The sequence below is a fragment of the Pelodiscus sinensis genome, chromosome 5, assembly GCF_049634645.1.
Source record: "Pelodiscus sinensis isolate JC-2024 chromosome 5, ASM4963464v1, whole genome shotgun sequence".
In the NCBI taxonomy this organism is placed as follows: domain Eukaryota; kingdom Metazoa; phylum Chordata; order Testudines; family Trionychidae; genus Pelodiscus; species Pelodiscus sinensis.
The window spans coordinates 6,377,928-6,399,614 of NC_134715.1; the positions used below are offsets into that span (position 1 = coordinate 6,377,928).

General features: G+C 42.8%; 1 protein-coding gene across 7 annotated transcripts in view; it reads left to right on the top strand.

Annotated features, from left to right (window-relative positions):
• Positions 1-21,687, top strand: part of ANKRD17 (ankyrin repeat domain 17) — a 135,603-nt gene that overhangs the window by 16,671 nt on the left and 97,245 nt on the right. The window lies entirely within an intron of this gene.

Here is a 21,687-nt window from a genome sequence, read left to right on the forward strand (position 1 = left end):
TGCAACACCTTATAACTGCAAATGCTGCAGATTCTGCTCCTGGGCAGGAGCGGGCAAGAGGTCACAAGCGGACACCTTCACCATTCTTTGGACAACTCCCCTACTCTATGCCTTTCTACCAATTCTGCTTATTGCCAGGGTGATCAACAAGATTCGGTTTGATTGGGACACAGTAATCTTAATAGCCCCACCTTGGCCGAGACAACCCTGGTTCCCTTATCTCCACTACCTATCGAGAGATCAACCCATTCCTCTCCTGGTAGTGCCGAAACTCCTGGCGCAGCACCCTGGCAGCACGGGTCACCTCAACATCAAAACTCTGAAACTCACAGCATGCCTTCTTCATGGTTCCAGAATTAAGAACTCACCTGTTTGGATAGAGTCAAACACATTCTACTGAACAATTGGTGTTCCTCCACGAGAAGCACCTATCAAAACAAATGGGGACACTTTCAATAATGGTGCATGATGCACAATTTGCATCCCACTACAGTCCCTATACCTACCTTACTTGACTACCTCATGGACCTCAGCAACACAGGCCTCTCCATCAGCTCCGTCCTGAGTCCACCTAGCGGGGATCATGGCCTTCCATGATCCAGTAGATGGCTTCTCCCTCTTCGCACATCCCCAGTGAAGCATTTTCTCACAGGATTACAGAAAATGTGTCCCAACCTGCTCCCCCTGGTACCACCGTGGGACCTGAATTTGATCTTTGACATGCTCACCAGGCCACTCTTTGAGCTATTAGTCACTATGCCTTTACAATACTTATCTATGAAGGTGGCATTCATAGTGGCAATAACATCAGCAAGAAGGGTAGGAGAAATCGCAGCCCTCATGGTTGACCCACCTTTCCGCTACCTTTACCAGGGATAAAGTCATACTCAGACCCCACCCCAAGTTCCTCCCTAAGGTTATATCTGACTTCCACATAAATGAACCCATTTACTTACCTGCTTATTTCCCTAAACCTCACGCCTCCCCCAAGGAGGCTATATTACATACTCAAGATGCAGGATGGGCAATTACATTCTACCTTGATAGAACTAGAGCAACCAGAAAATTGGACAGACTCTTTGTGGCGTGGTCAGGACTACATGTAACAGCTGTTTTAGCGCAGCGCCTATCCAAATGAATTGCAGGCTGCGTACATACCGCTTGTGAATTCTGGGACAAAGAGCCACCATAGTCCCAGGACTCACTCCACAAGTGCGATAGCCTCGTCCCTTGGTGGACATTTGTAGGGCAGCCACATGGTCATCACACCGTACTTTCACACAGCACTATGCCCTACAAAAAGTACCCTCCACATCTCTAGCAGATGTGGTCCTTCCTTCTTCAACTTAAGACTCCAATGCCCACCTCCATCTGGCGAGTCACCTGAGTGGAGCAACCACAGGACACCACTCACTGAAGGAGAAGTTTCTCAACAGGTGCAGTGTCAATGGTTCTTTGAGATGTGTGTCCTTGTGGGTGCTCTACTACCCTACCGTCCTCCCCTCTGCTTGGAGTCTCCATGGACTTACAGGTAGAAAAGGAACAGACGGGACTCGCACTGCACATGCATTCCAGAGACACGAGACGCTTGGTGCGCAGACTCAGTGCGAGGGGCAGTGCTCTGCAAAATTCTCCAATCCCCAGCGTGAGGCTGCACTGAGACCTGAGTGGAGCACTCAGAAGGACACACATCTTGAAGAACCATTGTTACTGCACCTGGTGAGTAACTTCTTATAATGCTAAATATTTTTCATATAACTGCTACAGGAACCAGGGTTGATGATTTCAAAGCTATTGGAGTATTTAGCCATACAGTTCCCAATAAAATTAATGCAAGTTTTGTGGCTAAACCTGTTAGTCAGCTTTTACAGTTCAATCTAAATCTATGAAGAAAGACATAATTAAGCTAAGTAGGTAAAAGATTTTTTCACTTAGTGTGTAAAGTTAACCTACAGCCTATAGGCACTTAAGGCTGAGTTTCAGAGAACACGCAGTATCACCTATTGATTTTTGCCTGACACATCTTTCCATACTTACGATGATCTGTCTCCTTGTCTCATCAGGTGTAGCAATCAAAGTATTAAGCAGAGAATAGTAGTAGGGGAATTTTAAGTTTGAGTTTCTAATAAGTGTTTCAGGAGAGAGTCTGAAAAGGGGAAAAGTGTGGTGCATAGGAGCAGCTCTAGATAATTTTCTGTGCTGTCTTTGAGTGAAACTCCTCTCTGGCTCTCCTGTCTTCCTTCACATCTTCCCCTTAACCCCTCAGATTCATTAAGACATTTCTGTTCCTGTACCATCATCCTATGGTACTGCCGTATCTGCAACTCTGCATTACTGTGCTGCTTTTGTTCTCCGCTGCCTCCTGGTGCTCTGCTACCGTGCTCACTTCCACTATGTTTGTATTGATATTCCTCCTTGCCCACGTCTGATACACCTCTTGCCAACACAATTTCACCCCTTCCCCTTAAAAAGAGTGGTAGAAAGCCAACCCTAGGAAACTTCCCTCTCTCCCCTTGCAGACAGTTGAGTAAGAGTTAAGGTTGCTCATTTTATTATTTATTTATATCACCGTAGTGCATAAGCAGTTACCAGAACTCCATTGTGCCAGGTGCTGTACAAATGGAACAAAAAGATGGTCCCAGCCCCAGAGCATTTATGATCTAAATATGAGACAAGAGACAATGGGGAGGTATAGACATATGGAGGAGTGTAAGGAAACAGAGAGATGATACTGCTCACCATGATAGGCTGTGGTTTCTTCACACAGTACCTTAACCATTGTCAAGTTTTTTTAAAGGCATAGTGGAAAAGGAGCGTTGTGATGGATCTGAAGGTACATAAGGAGGCAGTTTTGCAGATGTTTGAGATGTGCCTCCCTTTTGTGAGGAGCTGTATGGGAGGCTGGCGTTATGGGTCGACAGAAGGTGAAGCATTAATAGCTTGATAGCATGTGATAGATAAATAAGGTGGTGGTAGACTCCAAAAAATCTCAAACGTGAACTCAGGTAGCTTATGTTTTCATGTGTTAGGGAAAAGGCAACCAGTGGAAGTTTGGGTGATGTGGTCAAAACAGTGGCCTAGGAAAATAATCTTTACAAAAGCATTCTAAATGGGTATGAGTTGGGCAAGATTGCATGTGTCAAGGCTGGAGAAATGGATGTTGCCGGAATGCACACATGAGATGATTAACTGCTGTGTGGCTAGGTAAGAAAGCTCAAGTGCTCTTACAATACATTTAATACAAACAAGGGAAATTACCTGGAAAGGCAGTATTAGCATCTACAGAGTCAACATATCTGACAGAATACCCAAACATATGTTTGCAGCTCCATGAGAAAAGGTCAATTTCAGTCTTTATAAATAAGCGAGCACAGTGTATATATTCAAGAAACCTTAACTCTTATCTTGGTCTTCCTCTTCTGCAAATAAAATTTTCACTACATAGCACATTTAATATATGTAATACGGTCATCTAGGTGAAGTCAGAGTTAAGGATTTTATGTTTAGTTTGACTATAAGAAATGCAATACAGGCAGTCCCCGGGTTACATGGATCTGACTTACATCGGATCCCTACTTACAAACGGGGTGAGGCAACCCCGCACTAGCTGCTTCCCCCCAGCAGACCAGGGAGACGCGAAGCTAGCGCCCCTCCCAGCAGACCAGAGAGACGCAGAGCGGCTTTTCTCAGCAGACACCTCAGCTTGAGAATAAAGGACTGAGGGAAGTGAGGTGTGGGAGAATAAAGCTGAGCTCTGGATAAATGTTTGGCTAGAGTTTCCCCTACAATATGTACAGTTCCGACTTACATACAAATTCAACTTAAGAACAAACCTACAGTCCCTATCTTGTACGTAACCCGGGGACTGCCTGTACAGAGAATCTGACAAGAATTGTGTGATCCTCTGAGGGTTTTTTTTCCTTGCTGATCTTCAGTAGCAGTGAGAGATGTGTTCTGGAAATACACATGAGAATTTTCCACAGAGAATAAAGAAATCTAGAGAGAGGAATCTCAAAAAAGCATAGGATTCCTTTAATCTAACAGGAAACGTTTTTAATACTGCTTTTTTTCCCCTAACAGCAGCCATCCCTAAAAGGTTGAACAGTCACATGCAGCTATATCAATAGTATAATACTTGCTTACTAGAGGTGGTCATTGGAACAGATTTAATTAAAATTGTTTTGGGAAGTCAGAGTGGAGCTTTGGCTGCCTTTCTGTGGCAGACTCCTTGTTTTAAAAGCTTTTAAATCACCATTATTGGCAGATGCATTGCCTTCACAGTAGATCATATGTCTCAGGTATTCATTTAACTGCACAGAACAGATGGCTGGAGTTCATTGCTACTTGCAAAAGAGAATGAGTATACTCTTACTATTCCAGTGAGATGCATGTTATTTAAATTTGTTTCCATGCAAGCAAAAGAGTTTTTTTGGTACATTCTGAGCAAATTGATAGTACCTGATTTGATCTAGATTGCATTAAATCATTTCTGTCTCTCAATAGTCCTTTGTCCTTTATCTACTTCACTGATTTTTTTGGAGGCTTCTTTGGGTAAATATCCTGAATTTGATTTAGCATGTCTAGTAAGGAACCACTAAATGGACCACTGATGACATTCCCGTCGGCCCCTGAATTCAACCCGGTTGCAAAGAGTAAGGGAAGTAGACTGGAGAGTTTCTGACATCAGCCTCCCACAGTGGGGACGTCACAGAAAATCAGCCTAAAGAATGTCAACTCCAACTATGCTATTCTCATAGCTGTAGTTGTGTATCTTAGGTTGATTGGTGGTTTTTTTTTTTTTTTTTTTTTTTTGGTACTGTAGACCCTAAATGTAGCTTATGGGAAGCAAATGTAGCAATGAGTGTAGATTGTCCCTCAGTAATTGAGAATTTAGGAGAGGTTGTCCCTCAGTAAATACAATCCATCAGAGAAGAATTTCAGTTACTTTTGTGACTTGGCTTCTCAATGGCACTCCAGCTCATCTCTCCTATATTGCTGACATCTGATGATGTGTTTTAAACAGATGTCCCTTGACCACCTCATAGCATTCAACTCCAGGAGTTTCTGTGTCAGCCGAGCATAGCTCTGTTCAATTTCTGCTTTCCCACATTTGCTCATTTTTGGGATCCTGTGTGCACAGGGCTCCAGTGATCAGCACTCAAGAAAATTGTAATGGAAAAGCAGCCAAATGGATCATTTTGGCAATGCAATTCCATCACGCTGCACACCTGGGCAGAGTAGGTGTGTCTCTGCAAATTTGGTCTGCTCCTGAAGTATCACTAGATGTCAGAGGAGAGTTCATTCAGACTCTTCTTACATTCAGATGCTTAAGTCAATAGAAGCAAACTAATTATAATATAGATCAGTGACTTTTTATTTTCACTAAAATAAAAATGCCTTGGCCGTAATCATATGGTGTGCATGTTAGCTTTGGCTTTCTTCGTGGTCATGCACTGTTGACAAAAATTGTATTTTGCAAACATCTGATTAGACACGCACAATACTGAAGCAAATCCTTTCCCTTTCTTGGTTAAACACTCAATTTTGTGCATTGCTCAGCACTTCATGGGAATTGACCAGATGATTACAGATGTGATGTATATAGCTAGGAGGTTTATATATGAAGATGCACTTTGTCCAGATAATGAAATTATGGATGTTAAATTTAATCAGCTAATCAAGTAGTTGTTGGAATTAATCCGGAGTAGGGTTAGCTCCCAGCCTCTGGAGCTAACCCCACTGTGGCTCTGCCTTTGCCTGGTGGCTCTTACTACATTTAAAAAGCAAAGGTGCAGCAGGAGACCAAGCATGAGCTGGGAGTCTGCTTTCCCGGCTTGTGCCCGAGCCCCCGCTGCACTTCTGCTTTCCCTGCCCCCTCCGTGGAGATGGTGCTGGGGGGAACTCCTCCACTCCCCCTCCCACACGGCCTAGAGGCAACAAGGTGGGGGGAAGCAACTAGTCGAGTAGTCACTTGACTACCTGATAAGCATATGCTTATCGGTTAGTCGACTAGTTGCTTACATCACTAAATGCAATTTTGTGAAAAGTAAGTTTAATGTGAAGCAGTGTTATGCTTAGTATCTGAAAATTTGAGAGTATGAAACCAATTCTAAATTTTTTGTGTACTGCATTCTGTCCATTAAAGAGGAGAACGGGAGGGAGGGAAATGACCCTTCCCCCGCCCCCCCCCCCCACACCTTGCGGGAGATGAGTTAATATTGATTAAGTATCATAAATGTGAATTTTCTTTTTTCCGGGTGTTTGAGGTTTTTTTTAAAAATGTTAACATTAACTTGCTTTTTCCTACATTTGTAATCTGTATTTTTAAAAATAACTCCAATTTATGTGCTCTTTTAATCTGAACCCCAGTTTAACTCTTCTTTTTGTCTGGCATTAACTTCTGTGTGAATAATTAGAAGTGTAATTTGCACTTTATGAAGAGGTTAGAAAGACTATGACATGTTTGCTTAGAAAAAAGATGAGGATTTTAGATATACTTTTACCATCCATTTTATCGTGTATATACAATGCTCCTATTTATCTTTTCTCATAATATAAACAAGATAAATTTGAAAGGCAAGAAACTGGAAACATTTTATGATGCATAAGTAAATGATGAAAATTCTGTCGCTAGACATTGTAGTAGGTTTAAGAAAATTTAGACGTATATGGATATTGAGACTGTCTAGTTACATTGACTACATTAAAAAGGAGGAAGAGGTGGGCATGATCACACATGACCAAAAGCATAAATCTACCACTAGCTAACAATAGGGATGTGATCGTTTAAACGGTTAACCGATGAGCCTGGTCTCATTGGTTAATCTTCACAGTTACATGCAAGGCTCTCCCCTCACTGCTCTCCCATGCTGCTGCCTCTGTATTGGGTAAGGTATGGGGGGGTGTTAGGCGCCGTCTCCCTGCTTTGTCTGCTCCTCTCCCCCCGCGCTGCTTTAAAAGTTGGCTCTCCGCTCACACCGGCTCCTGCAGAGCCACCTCCCCTCGTACCCACCACATGTAAATGATGTAAGCATGTAAGTAATTACATGTTTACAACTCCCCCCCCCCCTCCTCCCACACACACTTTTTTCACATCCCTACTTGACAAAGATTAGCCAAGCACTTCCCTTATGACTAGGTTGTTCAATAGTTGCCCTCTTTTCATGCACCTTTATCTGAAGTATCATGTGATAGCCATATACTTGGTAAGTTAGACTTGTGGTTTAGCTATTCCTTTCTTTTTAACATTAGAGAAAAAATGTGAACAGTAAGCTTGAAGAAAACTATCAAAACATTAATTATCCACATGTTATGCAACGTTCAAGACTGAGTCAGCTTTCCCTACATTAAAAATAGATTAATCCTGTGGTCTTTTCACTTTAAATATAACCTAACGTGATCAGTATGCTACATATATATTTCCTTGATAGTTGATGTTTCTGTATTGAGGAGAGATGTTGTCTGCATTGAAATCTGAAGTTCATTCTTTACATAAAAATAAACTGCTTTCTCTGGGGTTTTTCCTTTACAAATTAAACATTGTTTGACTGCATTATCCCCCCCTCCCCCTTCGCTTCTCTAAAAATGAGATACCGTCTGCAGAACACTTGCCAAAGTTTCTCTTAATTGATTCAGAGGAAAGATTTGAGACAAGATATTTGTGCAGAATTTCAACGGGAACAGAAGTTTTATCTAGTCATCTTGTCATATGTATGCTTTTACTATAGATAGGAACTGCCTAGTAAATGTCTATAACAGGGCTGTTCATCTTTGAAAGCCGTGGGGGCCACAATGATACCTACAGCACATGCCGAGGGAAGCAACTTAAGTGTGGTTGCATATTTATGCAAATATATGCAAATAGCTTCTTTCACACTGATAGGCATGAGTACAAAGATTAAGGCAAGAATACACAACACACAGGCCCCATTTAAGTCAGTTCTGCTGATATTAATAACATGCAATATTTACCTGATTGCCATCCATATGACAGCACTTTTAATGAGCAGTGACAGTCCAGGAACTTAACTACTAAAACACATATCAACAGAAGACCATTATATTGACGACTTTTTTGTTTTGACTTCATAATTTTAACAAATTGAACGAACTGCCAGTGCAATATTTATTGAAATATAAGTACAATCAACGTGAAGTTAAAGGCACCAAGTGGAGAAGTGGCATGGCTAGAAAAGGAACCCAGGAATCCTGCCTCCTAGGATCCCTTCCTTTTCCTTGCCCACCCCATCAAGTACCAACTCCTGCAGTCCTCACAGAGCTGAGACTGGAACCCCCAAATCTAACCAACAGACCCACTGCCCATGTACAGGAAAAGAAGTCAGAAGTTCTAACACCCAGTTCTTTGCTCTAACCCAGTGCCCTTGCCCTCCCCCAGAACCAGGCACCCCCAGCCTCCCTGCTCTAACTCAATGCCCATTTCCCTCCCACAGAGCTGGGGACATAAATCTAGCGGGGCAGAGAGTAATGCCATGGGTCTTACCAGAGCTACGCGCTTTTTCCCTTCAGGTTCTGGGGCGCGAGCGTAGAGCAGCTGTGAATGGTCCAAGCGCGCAGCTCTGAACATTCCATTGAAAGCACATGCCGCTGCCCCCTCCCTGAGCTCCTTTGCAGGGCAAAAAGTCCTGGACATCTTTTGCCTCTTAAAAAAACCCTATCCGGATGACGATTTAACATGTGAAAACAAGGACATGTCTGGGAAAACCGGATGTATGGTAACCCTATCCAAGCCCCAGCGCAGACCTTTCTCACCCCAGCCTCGCTGCCTGGCTCTGCCACTGCCTCGCCATGTGTCTCGCTACCCAGATATCCCACTGCCTTGCTGCCCAAATCCCTCACTGCCTCTTGCCACCCCCAGCAGCTCCTGCGCAAACACGGTCTGGCTCAGTGCAGTGCTGCATGGCTCCGCTTGCGGGGAGGCACTGCCGCAGTGACAGTGGCCAACGTGTCAGGTGTGCTCTGGCATCACCTCTTGCCTCCCGTTCCCGCTCTTCACCCCCCGACGGCGGGCAGCTCCCACACACGCAGCTTGTTTCAATGTGGCGCCATGTGGCTCGGCTCACGGGGAGGCACTGTCACTGTGATGAAGCAGTCAGGTGGCCCGGGATGCAGCTCAAGGTGCTGCAGACCGCATGCAAACGGGCCACCGACCGCCTGTTGAGTAGACCTGGTCTATAATACTATAATATATAATACTTCAGATGTGTTCAGGGGAAAAAATTGACAGATTTTCTCGATTGACATTTAAAGTATGAAAATGCCATATCTCCAAATTTTCAGATATTTTCAAATTGTTATATTCTTTAATTTAATGGTGTCCTTACGTATTTATTCCTTTATAATCTGATTGGCAGTCCTGTTTTTTGCTCTCCTGCCAAAAATATTTATTGAATACCAAAAGTTCTAACTTCTTAAAGGAGATTTAAATATCCTGGTCAGGATTGCTAGATGCGCATGTCATAGCCAGCTCCTCTTCTTCAGCAGTTAAGATTTGACCTTGGTACCAAGTATTGAGAATATTTGCAAGAAAATGAGATGGAGATAGTGCTTGTCCTATCCATTATTTTTAATGCTTGTAATTTAACTCTGTCATTGCATATTTCTCTTTTTAAGATCTTACTCAGTTCCTTCCAAATTTCAACAACATCAGCAATAAAACAGCTATTTCCCTGCATTTTGTTTAGGTCTTCAGAAATAGGCTTCAGGGTACTCAGCATGTATTCAACGTTTCTCTTAAGCCCAGTGTTCAGAATTTTGGCTGTGACAGTGCCCATATATTGTTTCCCATTTTTTTTAAACTATCTATCATCAGATTAGGCCAATTCTTATATAGTGCTCAAAACAGTCCACTACTTCAGTGGTTTTTAAACTACAGGTCAAAACCCAGTACTGGGTCATGGAATGTCAGGCACTGAGTCTCATTGCTGCAGAGTGATCCAGTGTGCTGAGACAGTCTTACCTGCCTGTCCTGGCACTGCAGACTGCTCTGAGCCCCAAAAGTGACTGGCAACAGGCCCGGCTCCTAGGTGTGTAGGGGCGAGCACACAGGGCTCTGCACGTTGTCTGTGCCCTGTTCACTAGCTCAGCACTCCCATTGTCTGGGAGCTGGCTGCTATTGGGTGCAGCATGGTCTGCAGTGCCAGGAGAGGCAGGAAAATTGCCTTAGTACTCGGCTGTCATGCTGAACGGGAGCTCCTCAAAGTAAACTCATCCAGCTTCAAGCGTGACACCCTCTCCCTAAAAGCCAGAGCCCCCTCTTACAACCCAAGCTCTCATCCCCAGCCCCAGTCCTGAGCCCGCACTCTTATCAAATTATGTTGGGTTGCAGGCATCAAAATTTTTCAACTGTGTCATGAGAAGAAAAGTTTGAAAACCACTGCACTACTGAGTTCCATCACGCATCTTGTGGGAGAGTTAGCTTGGTTCCTTCCAATTTTTTCAGAGCAGCTGCTGCAAAGTGGTTGTTATGGAATTATTTTACAATTTCAACTTTAGGCTTTATTTCTGGAACATGGAAATCTTTAATTAGGAGGTCCATCGAATGAGCACTGCAACTGTATTTTATTAGCTTGGGGTCCTCTTCACTCTTTTCTAAAGTTCTTCTTATCTTGGATACATTTTCAGTATTGTCTGTGACCAAGCTGCATACTAGACATTTGAGAGGGTTTTTTTCATAGTTTTTTTTATAGCTTTTACTACTACTTGTAAAGTATTCTGCTGTGTGTGCATTTCCTGATGTATCATTTGTTTCTGTAAGGAGGATATTCCCTCCTCCTGTGGTCACACAAGCACTTACAAGAGGATCATTGTGGACATTGTTCCACCCATCAAGACTCAGGCTAGCAATTCTATCTTTTAGACTTTTTGTACACTGCTCAATTTCTTTTTCGTACACTTTCTCCAGCAATTTGCCTGCATCATCTGCTCTGTTGGATGGACTGTATTCTAGTCTGAATGGCTGAGCCATGTTAATGAAGTGTGAGTTCTCAAACATACAGAAAAGAGAGTTTGTTGCATAAACAAACCTGGCAGTTTTTTTAATCAATTACTTTTTTTGTAATCCGCTGGTTCTTATAACAAATTTATCTATGGTGGTTTCTGGATGATAGATTCTTTTTTTGATATTGGTGATATATTGTGGTTATGAGACCTACATGATGTGACTGAATCCTGTCTTTTACAGATAACTCTGAAACTATAGAAAATGATAGTGATTTAAAAGGTGGGTAATCTTCAAAATCCTGCATTCACTGACACTCGGTACTACTTTAAAGGTGAAACTGTAAAAGGAAGATCTGCTTATTTTAGCTATTTATTTTTATCACAACTGCATCTAAAATGATAGTACCACAGAGTAACAACTGTATTTTTTGTTCAAACATGAGAATTCAACAATAGTCCAGGAGGAGGATAGGCAGTTCTTGGGAAGTATGAAATAAAAAACTTTACCAATATGAATATTCTGCATGTTTGGACATATTCCTTTCATCATCTTCAATGCAGCTTCCTCCTGACGAGGAATACTTCTAATGATGTTTCATTCAGGTACCGGGACTTCATTAAAATATTTCCAAACTGTGTGTCCCCTATGACCTGCTGCCAATATCGGTTTTCTATTCTAGTGAGAGAACGGTATGGTAGATCGCAAATCAATGAAGGCTACACTCAGAAATATGTCAAGACTTCTGGAATATGCTGCTCAAAGTGTTTCAGTTTTGTTTCTACTGCCTGTCCCTTCTGTCTCACATTTATCTCAAGACTTCTACTCCTTGTTCAGCTCTATTCCGCCCCCAACAATCTATTCATTGAACTTTTTAGGGTAGGGATTGCATGTATACATGAATTTGCAGAGGGACAGTAGGGTTGAGATTGTTGTTTCTTACCTCTTTATTATTTATTTAAAACATTTTTGCTCTTAGCAAGCAAGTTATCTCTGGAGACACACGACCACAGTTTGAGAACTGCAAAACTAAGCATCCCTAATGGTATCTTCTAGACAAGTGTTTCCCAATTGGCGTGCCCAAGTAAGGGTTCTGTGAGAACCTGGCACTCCTGTGCCTCCTGTTAGAGACAGACAAATTGCAGCGGTTGTTTGTTTGTTTGTTTGTTTGTTTGTTTGTTTGGCTCGGAACCTAGGGGTTCCTTGAAATTCTTTCAAGCTAAAAAGGGGTTCCGTGGCCAAATAAAATTGGGAAACGCTGTTCTAGACTGAGCACTGAGTCCCATTGAGTAGATAGAAAGATTAACCTAAATAGTCTATACAGAAGCCTCTAGAACCGCATAAGATTGGATCCATGAACTATTGGAACTCATTTTACGAAAATTTTCTTAAACATTATTTGAATGTTTTCTCATACTATAGAATTAGAATTTATAATCCCTATTGCATGATGAGATATATTTGAGCTATAATGTATCTTAATTAAAATGATCTTTAGAGGGTTTTTTCCTCAAAAAGCATTTTATCTAAAAATCAGATTTAAATGATTTTTTTTTTTTTATTAAATGAAAATAATTTTTACCCACGCTGGGACTAGCATAATTATGACTTACAAGTCTTGAAGGGGTAGGCTGTGTTAGTCTGTAATTTTAAAAACAACTAGTAGTCCTGTGGCACTTCAGAAAATAACAAATACATATATAATATCATGAGCTTTTGTGGGCAAAGCTCATCTGAAGAAGTGGGTTTTGTCCACAAAAGCTCATGATACTATATATATTTTTGTTAGTCTCTAAGGTTTCATGGCACTACTAGTTGTGTTTTTGACTTTTCATCTGCTTCTAATTTAATACGTATAATTTTTGTCTCAACTTTTTAAATTGGCTTTTGTTTTCAGCAGTTTGCACTTCTTCATTTTTATTTCTATAGTCCAATTTCTCTGTAGTGATATAGAGCTGTGCTCTGGCTCCTGTCTACACTGGATTTTACAATTCCTTATTTGTTTGTGTGGTTTTGTCAGAATGTTGTACACTTGTTTTAAGTGTGTAAGAAACTGCTGTTTAGCAGAATAAAACTATAGAAATTCAGGATGCAAGGCTGTTTTGAAGTGGGATAGATGGTTTAGACTAAACTCAGTATTTGGCTTTGGCTATAATTCTCATTACAAATCCTATTATCTTTTGTTGCCAACCCACTATTTGCGTATTTACTGCAAAGCTATTTTTTCCACCGCCAAAGCATTCCCATGAAAAATATCAACTAGCAAGAAGACTACAACTTAAAGATTAACAAGTTAGAACATTCGTAGTTTCGATTGAGTTCAATAGATTTATATGACTTCAAAAGAAATAGACTTTACCTATCACTTACTATAGAAATTATGCAGGGTTAATAAAGGATATTTTGCTAACAGTAACTGATCTTTGAAGGTGTGGTTAATACTACAGGGAAAAATCATGGTACTTTTTTGCCTCTTTTTCTTCCCTGTCTAGTTTTGCAGTAGAATTGGATTATCAGGAAACATATTTAAAAAGTTGAATCCAGTGCTTTGCTTGGCTAGTGTAGATGTAGATTAGCTGTTGTAAATGGTCAGGAAAAGCATATTGGTAATCTATCAGCCTGCTTTCAAAAGCCATTTTTGGACATGATTCCCTTTACCACAGTACCAAATTCCTCTTAAGACAAGACAGTTTTTTATGGACAAGAGCAGACTTTTATAGGTGTATTCATGTATCGTCAAAAAAGGGGCACACAACTGGACAAGAAAATGTATTTTGAGGAATACTCTTAGAGTGAATACTGAATAAGAGATGAATGAATCTTGGCATAAGTGTTATGTAACGTAACTATTTAATGTGCATAAACAGCTTGGAATGAAATAGGTACATGTAGGTAAGTAATAAAATGTAAAAATTAAAATGTGCATGCTTGGGTTAGCCCATATGAGTAGGCAGTTTAGAAGGTAATTTTAGTACTTTTTATAGCATTTTCCAAAATATAAGCTAAGCACCTAGAAGTTTGTTTCCATATAAAAGAGAAGTGGGGTGAAATAATGGAGGGACAGAGATTTTTGTGAGTACCTACTCTGTTATTAGTAGGGTCTAGCTAATAGGGATGTTAACTGTTGTGTGTTTATGCACATTTGTAAGCACTTGAAATTTTAATGGTTACATGTTTACACATGGGGGATAGGAGGGAGCATATCGTCTCCTGCCTGCCCCACCTCCTTTGACTTGCTGCCTCTGATGTGGAAGCAGCAGGGCAAGGTGGGGTGGGGTGGAGAGCAAATGGCTCCGCAGGAGCTCATAAGCGCAGGGAGCCCATTTGAAAGCCAGTATGTACTAGCTCCCGTCTGCCCCCCTTCCCTTCCAACCTTCCAGGCCGCTACCTCTTTATCAGAGGAAGAAGCATGGGCAGGAGGGGGAGCAGGCGGCAGGTGCTCATAGGGAGCTGGCTTTTAACCAAATCCTTACCTTGCTTTAAGTTATGATCAGATTAAGCTGTATACCAAATTTGGCTGGTCATACAGAGTTGTGGGCATTTAAACCAGTAATGTGAAATAAACATATTTAGGGAACCCAAGGTTGGGGGAATTGTTTTTGCTAGTTGGGGTAGTCCCATGTTTTTTGATGTACAAGCCCTTTCTGTGCTTTTTTCTTTTTTTCTTTTTTTTTCTTTTTTCTTTGTATTTTTTATATAAATACAGGTTGGCCCTCACTCATCTGGCACCCTCAGGACCTGTCTGATCCTGAACAAGGGGATTTGCTGAATGAGGGGAGGTCCGTCTCAACATGGACCATGATGTCCCCGGCTAGGACTCTAGCTGAGCCCCACTGCTACCTACCCTGTCATGGCTCCCCAGGCTGGAGCTCCATGGTTACCAGGACCAAGACTCCACAGCTGCTGGGGCTAGGGCTCCACAGCTGCTGGGGCTAGGGCTCCGCAGCTGTTGGGGCGGCTGGGGCTCTATAGCTGCTGGGCCTCTGAAGCTACCCAGGGCTCTGCGACTGCTGCTGGCCCCCGCTACCGCCTGGCAGCAGGGGCCAGAACTCCCTACTGTGCTGCCTGCCCTTCCCTCAACATGGGGCTCCTGCCCTCCACAGTTTCTGCCCTGTGGCCAGATCTCCTTATACCTCGACTTTGTGGTCCAGGAACATCCGTGGTCCTGCCGGACTAGAAAGTCCCAGTTAAAGGAGGTGCAACCTGTAGTTTGCATTCTGTGTTGCCTACTAAGATGGTAGCACACAAGTTCCATGGTATTGCAGCTATAAAGCTTCTGTCAGGCACCTGAGTGGGCCGCCCTCATAGTTTTCCTTCTCTACCAATTGTAAGGCATGCTGAACTCAACTGTCATTTCCGTTACTTAGTCAAAATCAGGTATGCAATTGTTTAAGAAACAAAACTATAGTATTAATTTAGAGGATGGCTTGCGTTTCTGACTTCGCACTTTATTGAAAATAACATACATTTTCTTTCCTTTTCTCCGTATAATAATCATAACATGAAGTATGATTTTAAAATTCTGGAAATCTATATATAGATAGCCCCACAAAATGGAGTAAAATAAACTGTTGGCATCTAGAAGGAAATTGCCTCTTTAAAAAAAAAAGTCATAAATCATCACACACTACAACTTCTTCAGTATGTGAAATGTGTTTATCTTGTTACTGTTGGTGACCAGTACTGTCTGATCAGCTGTGAATAGATGACATAATTTGCTGTCTAATGTGCTTTTGTGACGAGTAGGAATTGTCTGATCAATTGTTACTAAAATTCTTACTTTTCAGAGTCTCAGTATTGTTCTGCTGCTGATAAAAACCTAGAAGCATAACACTTTTGATAATGGAAACTAAACCTTTATTGAACCAGTTGACCAGATCTCTCTAATGCTCAGACCTCAGTATATTTAATGCTCAGACCTCAGCATACAATCTTAACAGATAAAAGAGCAAACTACAGGCAGTCCCCAGGGTACATACAAGATAAGGACTGTAGGTTTGATCTTAAGTTGAATTTGTATGTAAGTCAGAACTGGTACATATTGTAGGGGAAACTCTAGCCAAACATTTCTCCAGAGCTCAGTTTTATTTTCCCACACCTCACTTCCCTCAGTCCTTTATTCTCAAGCTGAGGTGTCTGCTCAGAAAAGCCGCTCCATGTCTCCCTGGTCTGCTGGGGGGGAGGGAGGGCGCTAGCTTCACGTCTCCCTGGTCTGCTGGGGGGAAGCAGCTAGTGCAGGGTTGCCTCACCCCGTTTGTAAGTAGGGATCCGATGTAAGTCGGATCCATGTAACCCGGGGACTGCCTGTATTGTTTCTTCCTTCCACCTATTCAGCTGCCTTATGCCCAGTAATTTTCCTTTCAGCTAGCTACTAATTTGTTTTTCAGTTTTTGCTCAGAGATTCTACTATATTTGTTTCTTGACCCACCTTCTCCTAAAGTTCTGCCTTTCATCTGTCTCACTGGAAAATCTCAGGAATGAAGATTTTTTTTTTTCTATCTCAAGGTTACAAAGCTAATGTGGCAATCTGAGAATAGGATAACTATGGTTCAGATGTGTGAGTGTGTGTGTGTGTGTTTGCAGTTTCCTTATTTTATGGAGTTTATGGTGTGACATGCTTAGTGTCAAGAGACTTATTTTTCTTAAAGAATGGATAACAGATGAGAAAACTGAATAAATACACCATAGAGCTTATCCTTTATAGGTAAAGGGAAATACAGTAATTCTACCAAGAGTGATCATGATGTTTTGAAGAAGAAAATCTTTTTGAACAGTTCTTTACATTGTACATATATTAGAACTGACTAGTTACAAAAATAACCCTTACATTTGGGCTTGGAAATTAAGACTACAAGTTCTCAAGTTTTTCTTTATGGAATTTAAGTTCCTTTATTTCCTTCCCTATGCTTAATTCAAAGCAAATGGCAAAGACTGTGTAATAGGGATGTAAAATCCTGTTTAGTTAGTTAACTGGTTAAACATTATGATTAACTGGTTAGCTCATTAGTAGAGGCGGGGGAGGGCCACTCAACCCTGACTGGGCTAGAGCAGCCCTCTTGCCTGACATGACCAGACTAGAGTGGACCCCTGCTGGTGGGGAGGAGTGGGGGGGGGGGAAGACTGTTCTGGCTGGGCTGGAATACCCCTCCGCCAATCTGTGAGGGGCCCTGTGTGGCTGGAGAGCCTCCTGCCTGTGGCGGGTGGGGGGCTGCTCCAGCCTCCTGCCGGTTCACCATAACTGGTAAATCATTCACATCTCTCCTATATAAGTTTTTAAAAAAGAGTATAAATTGGAAACAAGTTTTTACCTAATCACTCATTTCTTGTGGTTCTTATACTTTTTAGTTTTTGTCTGGGGAACAGAAGTATGGAACAAAACTAGTGTTTTGCCCAGAGACCCCATAAAATATGTGGATAACCGGTTCTGCCACATAAGATGTACAAAAATTAAAGATGATGTCTCTTTGGATCTGTGCGAGTTTCCTTGTGCAGTTGGTAGATCTATTAGTCTCAGTTAGCACAGACACACTAATTGACAAGATTTTTTTTCCTTTGCTTTCCCTTCCCATCTCCCTTCTTTTTCTGCTATTTATTTGTATCTCTGGACCTTTAGCTTCATTCATCTGAAGAAGTGGGTTGTGCCCACGAAAACTAATGATACTATCTACGTTTTTGTTAGACTCTAAGGGTATGTCTACACTACCACCCTAGTTCGAACTAGGGGAAACTCTAGCCAAACATTTCTCCAGAGCTAGTTCGGACTCCGTGCCCCACAACTACACACGGCACGAACTAGGTAGTTCCGGACTAGGCTTCCTATTCCGAACTACCTGTACTACCTAGTTCGTGCCACGTGTAGTCGCGGGGCATGGAGTCCGAACTAGCGGACATTTAAAAATGGCGGCGCCCGGCAACATGCAAATGAAGCCCGGGAAATTCAGGACCATTCATTTTTTTTTAATTAAAGAATTAGTAATTTATTTTCTACATTAACATAGGTTACTAGTTGATAGTTTATCCCTATTGTGGGATAATAAACTCATTTTTTCCCTAAAGCTTTGGATTTGGGACCTCCTGTGCACAAGGACTGTAGCTGCAAAGCAACCCCCTGCCCACCAGAGAGAGGGGCAGCAGTCTCTGTGCGCAGGGGGTCCCAACTTCCTGCTGGGACCTCTCCCCTTCCCCAGGGACTGCTGCAAAGCAACCCCTGTATGTGGGAGGTCCTAACTTCCTTCTGGGACCACTCGTGCACAGGGATTACTGCCGCAAAACAGCCCCTTGCCCCCCCCTCCCCCCCGCTTCTGATAGAGGCAGCGGTGGAAGGGTGGGCGGCACTGTGGAGACAGTACTGAGGGAAACCGGATCCTGCTCTCACCTTGCTGCCACTGATACAGAGGCAGCAAAGGGGTGGGGAAATGTGAATAGTCGACTCGACTACCCGATAAGCATTGACTTATTGGGAGTTGACTACTCCTTTACATCTCTAGTTTAAATAAAACTAAACATCCTGTGAATTGTTGTAGTACTCTGGAATATAATTTTAAGAGGCATTTGTGCACTATGAGTGTATTGAATTGAACCTGTACATTTTTAGTAATTGTCATTTAATGTGTTCATGCCATTGTACTGAAAATAGGTGGTAAAAATGAGAAACTTTCTAAGAAAAGTGTAGATAAATATATATATGTGGATTTAAATCAATAAAGTGTAATTAAGTTCTAATCCCTACCAGTGAACTTGGAGTCATTAGGATTTTGCTTGGTTCCAGAAATTTCTGTGTAGATCAGTTTGCAAGATTGGCACTTTAGATATTTACATTTTTGTAAATCATTGCAGTTTACTTAAAGATAGAAAATAATGAATCTTGCTTTTTCCCAAGCATAAGGACTAGCATACAAATCAAGGGGAGGGGGAGGAATCAAGACTTTCTTTAGTGAGCAAAGAAATAGAATGCTAATCATTGTCTGCTTTTAATGAGCAGTTGGCTACTGAGAAACTATAAGGCTTTATCTAATTCCAGTTTGTCTTTTTGTGTCTTTTTATAAATACTTTAAAATTATTTTGGCTAACTGTAAATCAGCATGTTTTGTTTACCATGCAATTCTAATATAGCTAAAATTAAAAATTTCCTTTAATCGAAGTAATATTGCATGTTTGAGATTACAGCGTACTTTTATATACAGATATCTTAAATAACTGAAACGTATTATTCTTCCTTGAAACACTCTGTAACAATAAATAGAGATTGGAACCAGTCTTCCCTGTAAGCTGAGTGCTTGTGCAGTTATCCAGGAGAGATTCAGGTGTTGCCTAGCTGATTGGCAGAGTGCCCACAGCCTCCCAAGGCTGGCACGTGTTTCTACTGGTGGTGCACTTCTGCATATGTCTCAGCGCACATAGCAAAATGTATTTCACACATGGATGGAAGAAAATTAGCGGGAACACTGCCTGGAACCTGTTGAGTCCAGATGCATTCTTTATATACAGGCAGTTCCCGGGTTACATGGATCCGACTTACATCGGATCCCTACTTACAAACGGGGTGAGGCAACCCTGCACTAGCTGCTTCCCCCCAGCAGACCAGGGAGACGCGAAGCTAGCCCCCCCCCCCCCCCCAAGCAGACCAGGGAGACACGGAGCGGCTTTTCTCAGCAGACACCTCAACTTGAGAATAAAGGACTGAGGGAAGTGAGGTGTGGGAGAATAAAACTGAGCTCTGGAGAAATGTTTGGCTAGAGTTTCCCCTACAATATATACCAGTTCCGACTTACATACAAATTCAACTTAAAAACAAACCTACAGTCCCTATCTTGTAAGTAACTCGGGGACTGCCTGTAGAATGCTTCTGAAGCAGAGGTGAACTTGAAGGTAGTTTAGAAACAAGGGAACTGAATGCACTGTTTGATTAAATTTAAAATGTTATGGTAATAACTAAACCAACTAGTAAATATATGGAAAATTAGTGATTGTATATCTGGTATATGTTAAATACAGTAAGGCAACATTAGGGTTGAGAATTTGTTCCACATTTTGCAATTTAGAGGGTAAAGGATTTTTGTTTTAAACATGATCAACACCCTATTGATAGCGGATTTGTGTTTACATTGGCTACTTTTTGAAAAAGCTAGTGAATAATTTTACTAATTTGAGTGTTTGTTCACGTGTATTCCATTTACGAGTGTGTGTGCACATGTGCATGGTATCCTGAAGATTTTCCCATAGCGGCGCCTGTAGGATTGGTCTGGGCACCCTCTAGAGTCCCACCTTCATGAAGCCCAATATAGAGCCGTGCCAACCCACCCCCTCTTCAGTTCATTCTTTGCCCCCCAGTGATGGTGGCCTGGAATGTCTTGCTCATGCAAGCTCCACTTCATGGTATCTCTGCATATAGTTTTCATCTTAGTAGTTCAAGTAAGTGTGTCTGTAAATAGTTATAGTTGTAGTTTTATAGTTAGTGCCCCGCTTGTTCCTTAGAATCCCTGGAGTCATGACATGCTCTGTTTTCCAGGGTTTAAAAACTGTGAGGTTTGCACTAAGCGCATGCCAAAAAGTGACCCTCCTGCTGCCTAAGGTGCTTGAGTGAGGGCCATCAAAGAGACCATGGCCTCATCAGCTGCAAGTCCCATCCCTGATCAATAAAGAACAGAGAATAGTGGCTCAAAGTGCTATTAGTGGAGGTGACTCTGCACCTGCAGTTGAATCCGGGATTGGGAGACCTAGCACCAGGCACCTCCTCATTGGCATGGAGCATCTCGACGACATCTACCAGCCAGGCAGTACGCAACTACGCAGTAGAGAGGAAAGGGGCGGGGCCAGGGTGGGATGGAATCCCTGAGGCCGGACTTGCCCATGCGCCCCGCTGGGACTGTGCGTGGGATGGGCAGCACCCCGGGATCTGCGTGTGCCCGGGTCAGCCCCGCTTCCAGCTGGCTACCCCCCTGCCAGCCCTGCTTTCCCAAACCCCTCCTGGACAGCAGGTTCTTCCTCCCTCCCCATCTCCTCCCGCCAGCCCCACTCCCCTCCCGGCCAGCCCTACTTCCCGCTGGCCGGTTCCTCTTCCCCCCATCTCCTTCTGCAAGCACAGCTCCCCCCGATCCCCTCCTGGCCAGCCCTGCTCCCCTCCTGGCTGGTCCTCCCCTTCTCCCCCCAAACCTGAGATCAAGTGTGTCTGGTATTTTTTTAAACCATATGGTAACCCTATGGTCCACCATTCCAAGAAAAACACTAAAGCACAGATTTTGTTCTGGAGATTCAATTTATATCAAGTACCCCAAAACAGTACACACAATAGAGATGTATCCGAGCAGCAAGCAGGGTGAGGGGGGACAGGCAGGAGCGGGCTCCTGTGGGGAGCTGGTTTTTAAGCTAACTGCATATGCTGACTCCTGTGGAGCTGCCTGCCCTTCTCTCCCTTCTCCCACTGCTGCCTTCCTCAGAAGCGGCTGTGTGGTGCGAGGGGGGGGGACGACCTCTTTGAGTACTGGCTCCTGCAGAGCCACCCCCCCCCTTGCGCTGCTACCTGTGATAGAGAGGCAGTGGGGTGAGGGGGCCAGGCAGGAGCCGGTATGCATGGGAAGCCAGCATTGAAGCCAGCTCCACCAACCTGCCGCCCCTTCCCCCCTGCTCCTGCTGCTGCTTCCCACAGAGACAGCAGCATGAGGGGGGCAGGCAGGAGCCAGTACATGCAGGAAGCCAGCTTTAAAGCCAGCCCCTTGGATGTACCAGCTGCT